The 15549-nt window shown below is 44.7% G+C and overlaps 1 long non-coding RNA gene across 1 annotated transcript; it reads right to left on the reverse strand.

The window, feature by feature from the left end:
* Positions 1 to 987: 987 nt before the first annotated feature.
* On the reverse strand, positions 988 to 5092 carry LOC132390280 (uncharacterized). The gene is made up of 3 exons (XR_009510840.1): positions 4997 to 5092; positions 3318 to 3437; positions 988 to 1029 (listed from the first exon to the last, which is right to left on the reverse strand). It is a non-coding gene; the product is annotated as an uncharacterized LOC132390280 (long non-coding RNA).
* Between the last annotated feature and the right edge of the window lie 10457 nt (positions 5093 to 15549).

Genomic DNA, 15549 nt, shown 5'->3' on the forward strand with positions numbered 1-15549 from the left:
TCTCTCTCTCTCTCACTCTCTCACTCTCTATCTGCGCTCTCTCTCTCACTCTCTCTCTCTCTCTGTCTCTCTCTCTCTGTCTCTCTCGCTCTCTCTCTCTCTCTCTCTGTCTCTCTCTCTCTGTCTCTCTCTCTGTCTCTCTCTCTCACTCACTCTCACTCTCTGCGCTCTCTCTCTCTCTCTCTCTCTCTCTCTCTCTCTCTCTCTTTCTCTCTCTCTCTCTCTTATGAGGAGCGGGTAAGATGGTGATGTTGCCTCACCTCTTATATTGGTAAGGAAGAGGCAAATATCCTGAAACTGTCTCCAAAGCAGCGTGTGGTTTGGCTCGGTGCTGATCTGAGACTGACTGATCTGTAATACTGAGAGAGACGGTGACGTGCGTGTCGGCATCAGTTTCATGGTGACGGTTAATTCCGCGTCATAGTGAGGGACATGTCGTTGTTGTGGTGAGGTACGTGTCGGAGTCACTGTGATAGGTGTTTCTCTGACCCGATGACATACGTACCAGGTCAAGGTGAGGCGAACTTCTATGTTACGTTGAGAATATGTCGTGGTCTCAGTAAGTGGAGGGTCTGTGTCCTGGTGAGGGGTGTGGTGTCACCCTGGCAGGCGATCTCACGGAGAGGGGCGTGTCGGTGTTACAGTCAGTCGTTATTACAGTATGACGGTATCTGTCGCTCTCAGGTTGAGGGATGTGTCGGGATCATGTTGAGGGATGTGTCGGGATCATGTTGAGGGATGTGTTGGTGGGGGGAGGGGGTCACGGTGAGAGGTTCCTCGTGGTTATGATGAGGGGCCCGTTAGTACCACAGTGTGTTGGATTCACGATGAATGGGGTTTCGCAGTAATGTTGGGAAAGTACGCTGGCCATTTTATTTCCTGCCGTTTTATCGTTCCGACCGGTGTTAAACTCACCATGAATCCTCCAGCAGATGCCCATGCTAATGAGAGAAGCAGTTAAAAGGAAGATTAACGATAAGCTTGAGTCTGATCTGTCTCTCCTTCTGGGTCGTTCACTGCCCATGTTGCCTGTGGAAAAATGGGTTCCTTGTCTTTGTCAATCCATCGTCATATTCCCTGATCTATTCCACCCCTACTCTTCCCATAAGCGTTCAAATCACTCTTCTCTTCTCCTGCCGGGAAGTGGACGTAAACCACAGAACATAACAGACCCGTCTGTCCACAGTTCTCTGCTGTTCTAATAAAACTAAATACTTTCTGACAACCATCTCCCTCCATTCCCTCTACATTGACGTGTCCGAGATCTCTGTTTCACGGCCTCTATCGATCTGCCTCCACCAGCAACCCTGGCACATTCCAGTCACCCACGCTGTCTGTGGAAACAAACACCCGCCCCACTCATCTCCTGTAAACTTTCCTCCTCTCACCTTAAACTCTGATATCGGTAATTTCATTCCTGGGGAGATATACACAGTCCCTCTGGTCTATATCTGTCCCATGTCCTGATATAGAGCTGTATTAGCTCACCCCGCCGGATCGGGGAAATATTCACCGGAATTCCTGTCTGTCTCTGTCCCGTACTGAGACGTTAAAGGACAGACACATTTTCCGACCTCAGCACATCCTTAACACAATCTACTCCTGATACAAAAGCTCCTCTGTATCCTCTCCAAGGACCCCCACACGCTTCCTGTGACGGGGGACCTGACATTAATTATTTAACACCTCCTGCTGTTCATGGCATCAGCCATATCAACTTACCAAGTACACCAGTCCCAAAAACACAACATGACACTTGCCAAACCCTTCCTAGCTCAATAAATATGGTCTTTCTATAATTTCGAAATTAAACCCGACGTCCGACCTATCGTCTCGATGCAAAGTGGCCCTCTACACAAACCTCTGCTTCAATTAACCACGTAACAATTACAGCGCGGAAACAGGCCATCTCGGCCCTTCATGTCCGTGCCGAACGCTTACTCCCACGTAATCCCACCGATCTACACTCAGCCCATTACCCTCCATCACTTTCCTGTCCGTACCCCTATCCATTTTAAATGACATTAATGAACCTGCCTATACCACTTCGACTGGAATCTCGTTCCTCACAGCTACTACTCTCTTGAGTAAAGAAGTTCCCCCTCGTGTACCCCTAAACTTTTGTCCCTAACTCTCAACTCATGTCCTCTTGTTTCCATCTCCCCTGCTCTCAATTTAAAAAAAAAGCCTATTCACGTCAATATGTATATTATATATATGGTTTAATAACAATATCTATTATATGGTTAAAAATCTATCTATACCCCTCATAATTTTAAATACCTTTATCAAGTCTCCCCTCAACCTTCTACGCTCCAAAGAATAAAAAAACAAACCTGTTCAACCACTCTCTGTAACTTTGGTGCTGAAACCCAGGTAACATTCTAGTAACTCTCCGCTGTACTCTCTCTATTTTGTTGACATCTTTCCTATAATTCAGTGACCAGAACTGTACACAATACTCCAAATATGGCCACACCAAATGCCTTGTACAGTTTTAACATGACATCCCAAATCCTATTCTCAACGTTGTGATTAATAAATTTTAAAGTATTAGTGATGCCACTCGCAATCTGCTGAGCTAGGGACCGTGTCCAAATTTGAAGTTCTTTGTCAGATGTTCTTTGGTTGGGAATAACACGCAGAGTTGTGAAAGATGATATGTGTCCGGTCTGCGTGATAAAGCTGACGGAGAACTTGGAGACATCAAGTCCGGAATGTGATTTGCTGGTAAGAGGCAATAAATGGATGCTGGCCTGGAGCGGAACCAGTGCAAATGTGTTAAAGGACAGACACGTGATCATTGATCAATGACGATGGATAACTTATCTGGTGCACACACAAAGTTAATCAGTGTCTGAAATCAGATACTTGGCAGATTGGAGAATACAGGTAGTTTTCTGCAAATACAGATCTCTCTGTACCTGCATGATCATTATCAGGGCTGAGTCTCACAACAGGAAAGAGTGCAGAGGGTAGTTTACGAAGATGTTGCCTGGATTCGAAGCACCGGTTTACCGGGAGAGGTCAGGCAGGTTGGGACTTTATTCCTTGAAGCACAGGAATAACCTTACTGAGGTTTACCACACAACAAGGAGCACCGTCCGAGTGAATGGGCGCAATTATTTTCACTAGTCTTGGAGAACCAAGGACAAGAGCCCTTAGGCCTCAAATGAGAGGATAAAGAGATTTAATTGGGGAGTGGCCACCATTTTTTACCTAGACGGTGGTCGGTCGAACCAGCTGCCAGAGGAAGTGGGGTCTAATCAGATGCATTAGAAACCTTCCAGAATGACGTCATGACTGCGACCGCTCACCTGTCTGTGCAGTGACTGGCAGCTCGCCGGGCCCCGAGGCACTGAGAGGGTCCTCATCCTCGTCGATGAGGGTTTCCTTTGTTGTAAAGTTCAGTTCTGAGTAGGTGGAGGTCGGGTCGTCTGGGAGACAAAGCGGGAGAGGTACAGAAAGGTACAGAGATCGGCAGAGAATGGGAAGAGAGAGGGCAGAGAGAGGGTGCAGGGAGTGGGGAGGAGCAAGCACCGGGAGAAGGATGTAAGTGAGGGGACAAGGGACAGCGATGAAAGGCAAGGAAAAAAACGTGAGGGAGAGGGGTTAGACAGGGTCGAGAAGAGGTGAGACAGAGCAGGGGAGTGAGACCGTGAAGGGGATGGATGGAGAGGTGTTAGGGGATGGGCCGGGTAATGGAAGAAAATAAGGGAGAGAGAACGGAAAGAGACAGGGCAGAGAGAGGGCAGAGTGGCGGAGGAACCGGAGGACGATGCAGGGTATGAGTCAAAGGCCAGTGAAAAGGGTGAGAGAGATATAAAAGAAGGGGAGAGGGAGGGGAGTGGGCAGTTGGGAGGGGGGAGATACAAAGGAAACGAGAGAGGAAGGGTGATGGGGAAGAAGAGAAGGGTAAGGGAGACGGGAGAGAGCGTGAGAGAGAAAGGGGGCGTGGTGGATAAAGAAGGGGAGAGTGTGTGGAGTGCGGGATGAGTGGAAAATGGGGGAACAGCGCAAGGGGATTAACAGGGAGATGGATTGAGAGAGATAGAAGGGAGCGAGAGGGTGAGAGGAAGCAAAGAGTGTTCGGAGAGAGAGGATCAGAGACGCGGAAGAGCAAGATCGGGAGAGGGGAGGTGCAAAGGAGGGGAGAGTGTAGAGAGTTTGCGCAATGAGAGAGTGAAAGAGAATGAAGGGAAGAGTCAGCAGAAAGAGGAAGAGGAGGGAACGAGAGGGGGAGGGAAGGGTGTTGAGAGATGGGGATGGAAGCAAGAAGGAGAAGGTGAAAGTAGAGTGAGAATCGGAAAAAACGGGGAGAGATGTGGTGACAGAAATTGGACAGTGCGGATGAAAGAGAGGGAGGGACGAGAAACGGGGAAAAGAAGGAGGTTAGTGAGAGGGAGGTAGTTGGGAAAAATGGTATGTGCAGGCGGGGGGTAGAGTGAAGAGGAGAGGGAGGGAGGGAGACGGGGTAGAGAATATGAGTGGAAGGGGAGAGGGAGAGACGAGAAGGACAGGAAGGGGATAGAGTGTGGTAAGAAAAGTCAGAGTGAGGTTAAAAATTTGTACAGCGCCCCTCCCACTGTCCTCCATCTTCAGCAGTTCCTATTCTCCACCCATCCCACAGCGCTGCTTTCTCAATGCTCCCTCCTCATCACCCCTCCCACGGTACAACCTCCACACTGCACTGCCTATGACATTCTTTATTCACTGACACATCCCACAACACTATGTCTTCATCCTATTCCATAGCCCTCCTTCTATACCACCCCTCCCCTGTGCTGCCTCCGCTCCCCTGTCCCGAGTGCTGTCTCCCCTCCAACCTTCCAAAAGATCTCCCTCCTCATGGCCTCTCCTAGCTGTTCAGCTGGGGACTGAACAGTGAGAGTCAGTGCGGCTCCCTCCACCCGTCCGATCACACACACCCGGGATCAAACACAATATGGAGCTCTCTCCCCACACCCGCCCACCCACGTTTCTCTGACCAACTCACCGTTGGAAGGAGACTGTGGGCGCGTTTTTGCGAACTTCACATACACGTTAGTCTTGCCCCCGTCCATCTTGTTCGGGACACTCTGCGTCTCTGAGCTCACGAACAGGAAAGAACCGATGTCAGAGGAAGCCCGTGTTGGGAAGGCTGTGGTCAGACCGACAGCAGCAAACACCAGATGGACAGCTGCTAAAGAGAGGAACCGAGAGCAGGAGGAGGAAATGCGGAGAGGAGAGAGATTGAGGACGGGGAAGACGGTTGTCGAGAGGGATTGGAATGGCGGGGGATGGGAGATTGTTAATGGGGAGAAAGAATGAGAGGGGAGAGAGGGTAAGATTGGAGGTCAGCGGGGAGAGAGGTGGGCGAGAAACCCCGACTGCAGGGCAGACCCCGAACACCGCCCCTCCCCCGAGAGTGAAATAAACACTTCCCATCGAAACTCGTTCCCTCCACAGGGATTTCTCGCATTCCTCGTCCAGTGGCGCAATCTGTTTCTACTTCCTTATTCCATTGCATTCTCCCTCTCTCTCCCCCTCTCCCTCTCCCCCTCTCTCTCTCTCTCTCTCTCTCTCTCTCTCTCTCTCTCTCTCTCTCCCCCTCCCCCTCTCCCTCCCCCCCTCTCTCTCTCTCTCTCTCTCTCTCTCTCTCTCTGTCTCGCTCTCTCTCTCTCTCTCTCTCTCTCTCTCTCTCTCTCTCCTCTCTCTCTCTCTTATTCGCATTCTCCAACATCTACTCATTCTCCCCTTCCCCTCCCAGCACTCCCATCTCTCCTTCCCTCCTACCCTCCTCCCTCCTCAAATCTTCCTCCCTCCAGCTACACCCTCGCACTCCATATCTTTTCTCCCATCTTTTCCCCACCTTGTCTCATTCCCCATTATCTTATTTCACTCTGTCCACAATCTACCCCACTCTCTCTCTCCGCTCCGCCACCAGCACCACTGTTGCCCTGACCTTGAGCTATCCTTGCTCACCAGCCGATTGCAAGCCGACTACGGAGCTCCGTAGATCAGGATTACATTAATAACGGTTAACATGTATACACACAGATTCCAAGTAACAAATGTAGTTTAAACTTCCAAACTCTTAGTAACTTTATAAAATATATTTTATAAAGAGAGAAAAAAAACACAAAATAAAAAACACGAACAAAGATTGGGCTGCCATATTTCATCGGCTAAATTTATAATGTTTCGTTAACTCCGCTTCTCTGCACCTGAGCAAAAAATGACTAAAAGGAGATTCAGAAAGTGTCAGCTTACATCATATGAACATGCTGAATAAATGGCCTCCAAGCTTCTCCAAATTTAACCGAAGAATCCATAGTACAGCTCCTATTTTTTTCAAAGTTCAAACATGATATATTTTTTAGGAAAACCATTGAAATGTTGTAGGGGGATTGGAAGATCTCCATTTAAGTACAATTGAACTTTTGGCTGTTAATGTAACAAATGCAATTGAACGATAAGCTGATCTGGATAAATGCGTGCCGTCTATTATAATAGTCCAAAAATTGCAGGAATAGGATGAGGTTGTTAATCAAAACGCAGAACTACTGAAATAATATCAAAAGTATCTTTCCAATATTTTCCCATGACAGGGCAAGTGCAGATGATATGTGTCAAGGAAGCAACTATAGATTTACATCTATCACAAACAGGATTTATATGTAAGTTAAACCGAGCTAACTTATCTTTGGATATATGAGTCCTGTGAACCACCATAAATTGCATCAAAGCTTGCCTGGCACACATTGAGGAAATATTAGCTAGTTGAAGAATTGTCTCCCATCTCTCTGCAAATAAAGATATTTGAAATTTTCTTTCCCACTCAATCTATATTTTATCTGAAGTACCTAAGCGTATTTTCATAATTAAATCATAAGTAAATGTTATTAAGCTCTTCTGATATGGACTTAAACATTGTTTTCCGTAACTTCAATTTGATTCAAATTCAAGTTTATTCAATCCAAAGGTTTACGAAATTGAAACCATATTCGTAGTGTGTTTTTAATTATTGCATTTATCATTTGTTTAATTAATTTACTAAGTGCGAAGGGAAGTGGAGGGCCTAAAATAGAAGCCTGTGAAACCCTTGTGCAGACTCCCGCTCGAGATTCATCCATTGTGAACAACGAGTTTCATCCAGCTTTTGAGACCAAAACGTTAAATATCGTATATTAGTTGCACAATTATAAAATCTAAGATTCGGTAAAGCCAAACCGTCTTCCTTTTCTTGATTTCTGTAAATATTTCTCACATAAACTAAGATTTCTATTCTGCCATATATATGAAGACATTTTAGAATCAATAATATCAAAAAAAGATGTAGGAATGAAAATTGATGCCGCCTGAAATAGATACAGAAATTTAGGTAAAATAATCATCTTAATAGCATTAATTCGGCCAATTAAAGATAAGGACAATGGGGACCTTTCAGTAAACAGTTGTTTAACATGAGCAATTAAGGGTAATAAAAAATACATATGTCCTTACGCTTCTTAGTAATTCTACCACGCAAGTACTTAAAATAATCAGTAACCAATCTGAAAGGTGAAAAGAAATCTATGGAGAGGGTGCAGAGGAGATTTGCCAGGATGTTGCCTAGTTTGGAGAACAAGTCATATGAAGCAAAGTTAGCAGAGCTGGGACATTTCTCTTTGAAGCATAAAAGAATGAGAGGGGACTTGATAGAGTTCTACAATATTATGAAAGGCGTAGACTGGGAAGATAAACAGTACGTTTCCCTGGGCACCGATAGCAAACACAAGAGGGCATATGTACAAAATAAAGGGAGGGAAGTTTATAGGAGATATCACGGGAAGGTTTTTTTACACAGACGGTTGTGATTGCCTGGAATGACATGCCACGGATGATGGTGGAGCCTAAAACATTAGGGGTATTTAAGAGCCTCTTGGACAAGCTCATAGATGAAAGAAACATAGAGGTTTATGTGGTAGTGTAGGTTTAGTACTTTTTTTTAAGGATGATATGGGTCGGCACAACTTGGCGGGCTGAATTGCCTGTACTGTGCTGTAGTGTTCTATGGTTTTATGGATATTAACTAAAATTTAAAACCTGAATCAAAATTGAGTTGAACTGCCATTGTCTCGTACTGACAGTTATATCAATTAATTTCGAAGGCGCATGATCGGAAATGGCGTTTGCACCATTGGCACAGGCAGTGACAGACAAAACTGATCGAGAATCAATGATGAATTAATCGATTCTAGAGTAATTATGATACTCATGAGAAAATATATACATGAGAAAATTATGGATATTGGGATGTAAAAACCTCCAAATTTCAAAAATTTCCGTGTCACTTGAAATGAATTAATAAAATTAGCAGATTTGTTTGGGAGTACCTGATTGTGTGTACACCTGTACATCATTAGCTTCAGACAACAATTAAAATCTCCGTCCTCTATTAACGTACATTCGTTTGCATGTGGAAGAGATAGAAATAAATCCTTAATGGATTAAGGATAGTCAGTAGTTGGTGTATAAATATTAACCAAAACTTCTTGTTGTTTATAAAGTAAAACAGTAATTAATCGAAATCTACCATATGAGTCTTAGGTTGTATCATAATGAACAAATGAGATCGAGGAATCCATAAAAATGGAAACGCCTTTCACTTCGGTCGATCAGTTACAGTGAAACTGTTGACCTTTACAAAACCCCCCAAAAAAACGCTGACATCCTTCCTCACATGAGTCTCCTGCGCAAAAATAATTTGAGCATTCAATCTATGAAAAACATTAAAAATATTCTTCCGTTTAACTGGATTCAAACCGTTCCTTTTCCATTAAACAAAGTTAATAATATTATCCATTTTCTTCAAATAAATTGTGTAGCATATGAAGGGTTAACCATATTGTATAGAAAACAGGAAGAGAGAAAATGTTTAAAGAGGAACAGGAAGTTACGAAACTAAATATATTTTTGTAGTTTCAAATCTGCCCAAATGAAAAATATTATACTGAAACTACCCACCGCCCCCAAGACGGACCCGAAACCTGGCCAATAGAGAGTAAGAAAACGCTTTAGGAACCTCCCCACCACCATCTCTCTTGACGGCAGCTTTCTTAATTAAAAAAAAATAACAGACATATTCAAAACATTGCGAAAGGACTGCCAAACACAATTTAAGAAAAAAAAACAACTATTTGCAGACCATTTTTAAAAACGAAGTCTTAAAAAGTGACAACACACACAAAATGCCGGTGGAACACAACAGGCCAGGCAACATCTATAGACAGAAGCGTTTTCGACTTTTCGGGACGAGACCCTTCGTCAGGTCTAACCGAAAAGAAAGATAATAAGAGATTTAAAAGTAATGGGGGGGATGGGAAAATGCGAAATGATAGGAGAAGACCGGAGGGGGTGGGATGAAGCTAAGAGCTGGAAAGGTGATTGGCGAAAGTGATACAGAGCTGGAGAAGGGAAAGGATCATGGGACGGGACGCCTCAGGAGAACGAAAGGGTGTGGGGAAGCACCAGAGGGAGATGGAGAACAGGCAAACGACTAAATATGTCAGGGATGGGGTAAGAAGGGGAAGAGGGGCTTTAACGTAATGTAGAGAAGTCAATGTTCATGCCATCAGGTTGGAGGACACCCAGCCGGTATATGTGAGTGGGGGAAATGTTTAAAGGGAACATTAGGTGAGGTGCTTCTTCATTCACAGACTGGTGGGAGTGTGGAATGAGCTGCCAGATGAAGTTGTCAATGCGTGCTCACTTTTAACATTTAAGAATGAATCCAACCTGAGTTTGGATTCATTTTGACAATAGATGAGGCCATGGAAAGACATATCAGAATGGGAATGGGACGTGGAATTAAAATGTGTGGCCACTGGGAGATCCTGCTTTTTCTGTCGGACCAAGCGTAGGTGTTCAGCGAAACGGTTTCCCAGTCTGCGTCGGGTGTCACTAAGGCCACACCGGGAGCACCGGACGCAGTAGACCACACCAGCCGACTTACAGCAGAATTGTCGTCTCACCTGAAAGGACTGTCTATCCATGTCCATATGTCTGCCAATCTTCCTTCATGGTATGTATGTCTTTAAAGGCCTCGTGCTGAGCCCTCAGCTCTAATCCGTAGGAGATCCATATCTTGTACTGCAGTTTGTGATTTTATCTTTCGATTTCATCACTGTTGTCCTGCTTATTTCAAGTCTGAGTCGGACTGTGTTCTAGAATTTAATCGCCACTTGCTTTCATCACCATCTATGGCTCTCTCCGAACAGAAGGCATTATTACAAAGTTAGGAGTTTGAGGAGATGTGGTCTCTCATTTAGAAACCATAGAAAAAGGCCTTTTGGCCCTTCTTGGCTGCGCCGAATCATTCTTCTGCCTAGTCCCACTGACCGACACTTGGGCCATATTCCTCCCTAACCCACTCATTCATGTACCTGTCCAAGTTCTCTTAAATGTTAAAAGCGAGCCCGCATTTACCACTTCAGCTGCCAGCTCATTCCACAATCCCTCCACTCTATGCGTGACGAAGAACCTCCCCTGATGTTCCCTTCAAACATTTCCCCCTTCACCCTTAACCCATGACTTCTGTTCGTTTTCTCCCCTCGCCTCAGTGGAAATGGCCTTTATCTGTACCCATCATAATTTGATACACCTCTATCAAATCGCCCCTCATTTCACGACGCTCCAGGGAATAAAGTCCAAACCTATTCTACCTTTCTTTGTAACTCAGTTTTTCAAGTCTCGGCAATGTCTTTCCAAACCTTTTCTGCACTCCTTCAACCTTATTAATAATCTTACTGTAATTCGGTGACTACAACTGCACACACTACTCTAAATAAGTCCTCACCAATGCCTTATACAACCTCACCATAACATTCCAAGTCTTATACTCAATACTTTGATTTATAAAGGCCAAAGTACCAAAGATCTCTTTGCTACCGAATCTACCTGTGCAGCAATCTTTAGGGAATTATGGATCTGTATCCCCAGATCCCCATTTTCCACTGCATTCCTCGGTGTCTTACCATTTGCATTGTGTGTTCTACCTTTTTTTTTCCTTCCAAGGTGTAATACCTCACACAACAGTTCATCTGTCTTTCTGTAGGCTGTCTACTTCCTCAAAAAAACCTGCCACTCCACTTAACTTCATCTGGTCTGCAAACTGTGGAGCCACGTTGAGGGATCTATGAACACGGAGCCCAAGGCCCCTCTGCTCATCGAAATAGTTTCGCCCTTAATAGTGTGCTGTATGTTTGTATTTGTCCGAGATGAACTCAACTGTCATTTCTCCAACCACATCTGCAAGGGATGTCAGCAGAGCGGCAATGGCTTTAATATCTGGGGAAAAAATGAGGTTGGTGCAGGACATGAGTATTCCTGCACCTGACAAGGGAACGCAAGGCTGTTGTTAAAGCTAAACACAGGACATAGAGCAGTTTATCCCGGAATCAAACAAAAATAAATACACAGACATCGGTGTACGGTTAACCCTTGAATAGGTGATCACGTTGCCTTACGACTCCGCCAAAGTTAGGTTATGCCTTTAATTTATACAGCGAATTTTGTGCTATAGCCAACAGACAAATATACTCAGTGAGCGATTTCAAGAAGCACTTGTTGGATATCAGCCAGTCCACGAAGGCTTTCGTGCGCTGCACAAAATCAGAAGTGCACATCTGCTGTCAGTTCCTCCATTACCATTACAGTTTCTCAGAAAAGTTAACGTTTCCTCATTCTTGGCATGAAATGCTGCTAGCTTTTGTCAGCTCCCACAAGCAAGGCAGTGTCTGCATCTTATCATGTGACTTTCGTGGCCTCAATCTTCTGCTAGTCAAGTTTAGTATCAAAATTTAGTTTTTGCACAATATAACAAAAGTAGCTTATCACATAAACGTTACATTTAGGAGCAGAATTAGACCATTTGGGCCATCGAGTCTGCTCCAACATTTCATGGTGGCTGCTCCATAAAACCATAGAACCATAGAACATTGCATCATATAAACAGGCCTTTTGGCCCTTCTTGGCTGTGCCGAACCATTTATCTGTCTGGTCTCATGGACCTGCACCTGGCCCGTGTCCCTCCATACATCTCTCATTCATGTACCCGTCCAAGTCTTCAATATTAAAAATGAGCTCGCAATTACCATATCATCTGGCCGCGCATACTACACTCCCACCACTCTCTCTGTGAAGAAGCCCCCGCCCCACCAGTCCCTTTAAACTTTCCCCCCTTCAATAGTAATAATAGTAATAGGAATCCGTTATTCACCTGTGACCATGGACTTGCGCCTTGGAAGGTTTTTTCCAGGGCGCAGGCCTGAGCAGTGTTGTCTGGGAGACCGGCAGTTGCCCAGACTGCAAGCCTTCCCCTCTCCACGCCACCGATGCTGTCGAAGGGAAGGGCACTAGGACCCAAGCAGTTTGGCACCGGTGTCGTCGCACAGCAATGCGTTGTGAAGTGCCATGCTCAAGGACACAACACGCTGCCTCAGATGAGGCTCCCACCTGTGACCTTCAGATCACTAGACCGATGCCTCATCTTCGAGGCCAAGCGCCAAAACCTGCACCCCTAACCCATGTCCTCTTTTTGTTTTTTCTCCCCTGCCTCAGCGTAAAAAAATCAGTTTGCGTCCACTCTGTCTATATCAATCATAATTTTATAAAACTCTATCAAATCTCCCCTGATTCTTCTATGCTCCAGGGTGTAAAGTCCAAACCTATTCAACCTTTCTCTGTAACTCAGTTTCTCAAGTCCCGGCAACATCCTTGTAAACCATCTCTGCACTCTTTCAACCTTATTAATATCCTTCCTATAATTTTGGTGAACAAAACTATACACAATACTCCAAATTCTGTCTCACCAATGCCATCTACAACCTCACCATAACATTCCAAATCTTATACTCAGCACTTTGATTTAGAAAGGCCAATTTACCATAAGCTCTCTTTACTACTGTATCTACCTCTGAAGCTACTATTAGGGAATTATATATCTGCATTCCCCGATCCCTATTTCCCACTGCAGTCCTCGGTGCCTTATCATTAGTATTGTATGTTTGCCTTGTTTTTTCCTTCCAAAGTACAATACCTCACACAGTAGTTCATCTGCCATTCCTTTGCCCTTTCTAAGTCCCTCAGTAGCCTCAAGACTACTCAAAACATCCTCAAAACTACCTGCCACTCCACTTATCCTCATATGGTCTGAAAACTGTGTTGCCACGTTCAGGAATCAATGAATACCGAGGGCAAGATCCCTCTGCTCATCGAAACATTTTGTCTTTAATGTTGTGCTATATCCATCTATTTATCCGGGTTGAACTCCAGTGTCATTTCTCCAACCATATCTACTAGGGATGTTAACCCTAACGGCAATGGCGTTCGTTTGTGGGGAAAAATGAGGAAGGTGCAGGACATCTGTATTCAAAAATGAAGAAATACTATATTCTCATGAAGTATTCAATTGTGGCTGATTAGGGAACTCAAGGCTGTTGTAAAAGCTAAAAAAAAGGGCATAAAGCAATTTATCCCGGGATCAAACAGAAAGAAAGATACAGATATCGGTGCACGATTAACCATTGAATAGGTGAACACGTTGCCCTACGACTCCGCCAAAGACAGATAACATTTTAAATTTATGCACTGAATTATGGGCGATAGCCAGCAGACAAATATGCTCAGTGAGCGATTTCAAGAAGCACTTGTTAGTTTTCAGCCTGTCTGCGAATGTTTCCGTGCGGTATGCAAAGTTAAATCTGCGCATCTGCTGCCAGTTCCTCCATTGCCAAGACAGTGTGGGATTGAAGTGAACATTACCTCATTCTTGGTATGAAATCCTGCTAGCTTTTGTTAGCTCACACAAGCAAGGCAGCGTCTGCATCCTATCCAGTGACTTTGATGGCGTCAATCTTCAGCTAGTCAAGCTTAGCAACAGCATTTAGTTTTTGCACATTAAAACAAAATTAACTTATCATAAGAACGTAAGATTCAGGAGCATAATTAGACCATTTGGACCATCGAGTGTGCTCCACCATTTCATGAAGGCTGTTCCATAAAAAAAAACAGAACCATAAACAGGCTTTTTGGTCCTTCTTAGCTGTGCCGAACCATTGATCTGTCTAGTACTAGGGACCTGCACCTGGCCTGTATCCCCCCATTCACCTCTCATCCATGTACCTAGCAGAGTCTGCCATGTTAAAAGTGAGCCCGCATTTACCACATCATTTGACCGATCATTCCACACTCCCGCCACTCTCTGTGTTATGAAGCCTCCAATTTTCCCTTTAAACATTCCTCCCTTCAATAGTGATAATAGTAATGGGCATTCGTTCGTCTCGTGAGACCATGGATTTGCGCCTTTCAATGATTCCATGGCGCAGCCCTGGGCAGAGTTGTATGGGCGTCTGGCAGTTGCCCAGGCTGCAAGCCTTCCCATCTCCTCGGCGCCGATGTTGTCCAAGGGAAGGGCACTAGGACCCAAGTGTCGTTTGGAACCGGTGTCACCGATGCCTTATCCACTGCGCCACGCGTCAAAACCTTCACCCTTAACCAATGTCCTCTTATTTTTTGATACCCCAGCCTCAGGGGGAAAAAAGCATGCTTGCATTCGCTCTTTCTATAATTTTATATACTTCTATCAAATCTCCCCTCATTTTTCTGCGCTCCAGGAAGTAACTCCTAAACTATTCAACATTTCTCTGTAACTCCGTTTGTCAGTCCCGGCAACATCCTTGTAAAGCTTTTCTGCACTATTTCAACCTTATTAATATCCTTCCTGTAATGCAGTGGACAAAACCGCACACAATACTCCAAATTCGGCCTCACAAATGCCTTCTATCACCTCGCCATAACATTCCAACTCTTATTCACAATACTTTTATTTATAAAGGCTAATGTACCAAAAGTTCCCTTCAGTACCCTATCTACCGTGGATGCCACTTTTAGGGAATTCTGTATCTGTATTCCTAGATCCCTCTGTTCTACTGCACTCCTCAGAGCCCTACCATTTACCTTGTGTGGTCTACATGATTTTATTTTCCTTCCAAAGAGCAATAGCTCACCTCAGCCATTTTTTTCAGCTGGTCCAACTCCCTCTGTAAGCTTTGAAAGCATTACTCACTCTCCACCACGCCACCAATCATCAGCAACATTTCGGATCCCATTTACTACACTATCATCCAGATCATTGATACAGATGCCAAATAACAATGGACCCAGCACTGATCCCTGTGGCACACCGCTTGTCACAGACTACCACTCAGAGAAGCAATCCTCCACTACCATTCTCTGACATATGCCATTGGGCCAATGTCTAATCCAATTTACTACCTCACCATACATATCCAGCGACTGAATCTTCCTAACTAACGTCCCTTGCGAAAACTTGTCAAAGGCAATAGCCTCCCATGCAGGACCACGGCTGGGTTATCGAGAACCAGACGGTACAGGATTGAGGTGAGAGTGGGTGAAAAAGAGAAAGTAGGAGAGAGATCAGGGAGACAGAGGGTTTAGAGAACCGGGAGGGGAGGGTGAGAGAGGTGAAAGATATGTGCAGAGGGAGAAGAAAGTTCGAATTAATAA

The sequence above is a fragment of the Hypanus sabinus genome, unplaced genomic scaffold (genome assembly GCF_030144855.1).
Source record: "Hypanus sabinus isolate sHypSab1 unplaced genomic scaffold, sHypSab1.hap1 scaffold_828, whole genome shotgun sequence".
In the NCBI taxonomy this organism is placed as follows: Eukaryota; Metazoa; Chordata; class Chondrichthyes; order Myliobatiformes; family Dasyatidae; genus Hypanus; species Hypanus sabinus.